General features: G+C 42.6%; 1 protein-coding gene across 1 annotated transcript in view; it reads left to right on the top strand.

The window, feature by feature from the left end:
- Positions 1–4767, top strand: part of Prr11 (proline rich 11) — a 28329-nt gene that overhangs the window by 5129 nt on the left and 18433 nt on the right. The gene's annotated exons all lie outside the window — the stretch shown is intronic.

Here is a 4767-nt window from a genome sequence, read left to right as displayed (position 1 = left end):
TGTGTGTGTGTGTGTGTGTGGCCAGCTCAGCCCACCAGGGGGCGGGGCTGGCTGGCATGTGGTGCTGGGGGATTGAACTGCAGTCCCTGTGCTTTGGCTAAGCTTGTTCTAAGTAGGTGCTTTAGACCACTGAGCCATCTCACCAGCCCCTCAATTAAAATATTCTTAAAATTTTTTCCACAGAAATCATGCCCAAGTTCAAACAACGAAGAAGAAAGCTAAAAGCTAAAGCCAAAAGATTAGTCAAAAAAAAAGAAGCCTCTCCATTCCAATCCAAACTAGTTACACCTCCTCCTCCACCACCCTCACCAGAAAGGTAAGATATAATGTAAAACAGAGAAAATATTAGAGCAATTTGAGAAATACAGAGTTACCAGGGTTAGCAAATAAAATTTAGAGCATGGAATCAGATTTGAATTTCACAAAACAGTAAATAACTTTTAGTATAAATGTGTCCCATTAAATATTGCAATATGCTAAAATTCATCCTTGGGCCAGGTACTCAGCTGTAATCCCAGTTACTTAGGAGGCTGAACCAGGAGGATCACAAGTTTAAAACCAGCCTGGGCAACTCTGTAAAACTCTGCCTCAAAACAAAATTTTGAAAGGTTCAGTGGTAGGACATTTGTATAGCATGTGTAAGGCCTGGGGCCTATATATATATATCACTTTGTAGCCCAGGATGGCCTTGAACTTCAAGGATCCTCCTGGACTCAGCCTCAGCCTCTCCACTGCTGGAATTACAGGCATACACCGCCACACCCAGCTCAAAGTATTTTTTTTTTGTGGAACCGGGGATTGAACTCAGGCCCTTGCGCTTGCCAGGGAAGCGCTTATTCCACTGAGCCATCTCCCCAACCCCTCAAAGTATTTTTTTAAAGGGCAAGGATACCAGGGGAGTAGCTGGAAGATGGAGTGCTGCAAGGCCCAGGTAAGAATCCCTGGTAGGACCAAAGGAGAAAAAATATTCAAATGAAGTGAGAGTCACAAGAAATTGTGCTCAAGTGCACCATAACTATGGTCTCTTTTCCAGGTGACTTCAACTGTGTAAGTGTCGAGTCCCGCTCGACAACGGGAGTAGGGAGGGTGGCTGAAGGGAGAGGACCAGACGCTCTTCAGGTGAAAGGCAAGGTTCTTTATTCTCAAAGAGTTTTTATACAGTCGCATATGAGGTTACATGAGGTGAAGCTAGTATAATTTAAACTCAGAATTTTTCTTGCTACAAATACCAGGTGTTTTTGTTTTATACTGAGAACTCGGGAAGGAATCAAGGCCGAGTTCCTCTTGGTAGATCTCCCATTCACGGCATATTCTTGGAGGTCATGGAAGGGACGTGTTCCCAGCTACAGGGAGCAGTTTGGGGGTGTCCCCACCCTTGCCTTAAGGCAGGCAGGGCCACCCCTCCTGCTCTCCCTGCTGGTGACCCTGTTCCCCACATGTAAGTCTGGCAATTAGGTGATGGAAAGAGGCATGGGAATAGAATTTAAGTCTTAGGTTTGGGTAAAATTTGGTCATTTTTCTCTAGCACTCACAAGATAAATGTTCTATTGAAAGAGAATCTAACTGGTAGAGTGTTGGCTTTTACAATCACATAGCTCTTTGTTGTTATAGCACTCTCTTTTTATTTTTTTATTTTTTCCATGATTTTATTGACAAACAAATAGCAATGAGACAGTTTCAAACCAAACTGGTAGGACAGTTTCAACAATTAACACATTGCATACATTAGCACTCTCTTTTTTTTTTTTTTTTTTTTTTTTTTTAGCACTTTCTTTTTAAATCTTATTTATTTACATTGTTATTGCTGGGCATTGAATCCAGAGCTTTGTGCATTATGTATCCCACCCCTGAGCTATACTCCCAGCTCCATAGCTTTTTTTTGGTGGCTCAGGCTGCCTGAATGGCAGGTCTAGGTGGGGATTAAACCACAGGCACCTGCTCCTGACTGCCTTTGCAGGCGCTTAAACAACTGAGCTAAGGGTAGGCCCCTCCATAGCTTTCTTTATAAAACGTTTTTAAAATAATCAGGCCCTCAGAAAGCAGTAATTTATCAGGCATGGTGGCACACATCTGTAATCCCAGCCCTTCGGAGGTTAAGGCAGGAGGATTGTGAAGATTTTGAGCCTAGCCTGGGCTACATAGTGAGTTCAAGGCAAGCCTAGACTATATAAGTAGACGCTGTCTCAAACTGGGAGTAATCCTCCTCCCCCAGCCTTCCCAGTGCCTGGTGCTGAGATTATAGGTGTGTGCCACCATACCTAGCCGAATCCATGAATTTGGGAATCTAATGAAGGGTTTGGCTTTAGAAAGACCCTGATCGCTTCACATTGTGAAACCAGCTTCTTAGGGCTGAGGTTGTAGCTCAGTGGGAGAGATGATACTTAATATGCAGTTTCCTAGATTTAATTCCTAATCTCTCTCTCTATATATATAGATAGATAGATAGATAGATAGATATAGATATATATAGATAGATATTCTATTTATATATATAAATAGAATCAAGCCAGGCATGGTGACATATGCCTGCAATCCTAGGACTCAGGAGGGTTAGGCAGGAGGATTGCCCCCAGGTTGAGGTCAGCCTGGGCTACATAGTAAATTCAAGGCCACCCTGAACCACCAAATGAGACCCTGTCTCAAAATAACCCAACAGAGCTGTCCATGTAGCTCAGAGGACTAAAGCACCTGCTTAGGCAACGCAGCGACCACGGTTCAATCCCCAGTGTGCTGTGTCTGTCCCGTGTCGTCCCCCCCCCCAACTGAGACTGGGCGTGGTGGTGCACACTGTAATCCCAGTGCTTGGGAGGCTAAAAACAGGAGGATCACTACGAGTCTGATCTGTGTAGTGAGACCCTGTAGACCTTGTATAAAATACAAAAACAAATAAACAGAACTGATTTTTTAGGATTTTTTTTTTTTTTTACTCACTTTGTTTGCTTCTGTTTTTCCCACAGAACAATTATTTCTTCAACAGATGTACCCCATAGTACACACTGGCTCAGACCATCCTGGAACTTCAAATTTCCCTACATCAAAGAAGTGATAAAATGTTGGACAAATAGAGTGTGGTCAGTATACAGCTGGTGCCAGAGCTGTGTAACACAGGTATGCATACCTGTTTGCAGCAGTGTGGGTTTTTTGGCAGACCAGGGGTTTGTTTATGTGCACTTAGGTGAGCAGAATGCTCAAGCTAGGCTGAGGCAAGATGAACTTTGGGGATCTTGTGTGCCTTTGTAAGAAATATATCAAATTATTTTCTGGTTCTATTTTTTTCCTCCCTCTTTACCATATTTCTCATAAAATTCAGACTTGTTTATTATGAATTTCAGAGTTTAGAAATATTGAAAGATGCCATCTTCCCACTTCGAAGCTGCCGCCGAGAATTTCATAGTCTAAGACAACAAGTTTGCATTTTGGAAAGTGAATTATGCAAGCTCCAGGAAACACTGAAGGTTGGTATTGTCAAATAAAACATAAATTCATAATTTTCGGGCTGGGGAAATGGCTCAGTAAAATAAGTGCTTCCCTGGCAAGCACAAGGGCCTGAGTTCAATCCCAGGCTCCTCCAAAAATAATAATAATAATTTTCCAAGCATGATTGCACATCCCTGTTATCACAGCTCTTAGGAGGCTAAAGCAGGAAGTTCCTTGTGAGTTCAAAGCCAGCCTGAACTATATACCAAGACCCTATTTCAAAACAAAAACAAAAAAAAAACACCCTCCAATTAGGTAAAGAGAGACTTTAGACAGACTACTGCAAACCCAGGGATATAACTCAATGGCACAATCACCCATCTGGTAAGTGCAAAGTCCTGAGTTTGACTCCTGGTACTCCCCCCCCCAAAAAAAAATACTATTGCGATAGGGAAAATGAGAACATCAGGCAGAAAGGGACCAATTTGTTTTGTATCCAATGCAAATGATACATTGACTTGTTCTCCAATTTGCTTTCTTTACCAAACAGTGTTTTGAGATCCGTGCATGTTGCTTAATCCTCTGTAATTGTGACTGCCATCATGTGACCCTACCACACTTTGCTCCCTATTTCTCTTGTGAATAGACATATAAGGCTGTTTTCAGTTTTTGCTATTATAAAATACTACACAGGAGCCAAAAGAAAGAGACCAATTAAATCCTAGTACTATACAGAAAACCAAAAACGTGTATTGAGAGGAAAGTAGTAATCTCCACTATCCAACACAAAACACAAACGCACAATAAATTTTAATGAGTAACATTTTGAATTCATCCGATTTGCAAAACGAACATAAAAAGCGAAAGGCTTAGAGAAACAGATGTTTTCTTCCTTTGTTGAGAAGAGCATAAACTCATAAAACCTCTATGGATATAATTAGAAAGTATGTATCCACATTTAACAAACATATTAACCTAAAAACCAGGCTTCAGGCCGGCCAGATAGGTCAGCGAACCCAAGCACCTGCTTAGGCAGGTGCATGCACCAGGGTTCAGTCCCCGGCATGCCATGCTGGCCCCACCCCGGGGTCACACTGGGATAGCAATTGAGACTGGGCATGGTGGCCCATGCCTGCAATCCCAGCCGTTGGGAGGCTGAAAACAGGAGGATCACTACGAGTCCGATCTGTGTCGTGTAGTGAGAAGCTGTACTAAATACAAAAAAGAAAGAAAAGCCAGGCACTGCGTGGTAGCATACACTTGGAGGCTGGGGCAGAAGAATCAAGGCTAGTGAGTTTGAGGTCAGCCTGAACCGCATAGTAAAACCCTATCTCAGCGTCAGCCAAATAA

This window comes from Octodon degus, unplaced genomic scaffold (genome assembly GCF_000260255.1).
Source record: "Octodon degus isolate 3935 unplaced genomic scaffold, OctDeg1.0 scaffold00164, whole genome shotgun sequence".
NCBI lineage: Eukaryota > Metazoa > Chordata > Mammalia > Rodentia > Octodontidae > Octodon > Octodon degus.
This window is presented reverse-complemented; position numbering and strand designations above follow the sequence as displayed.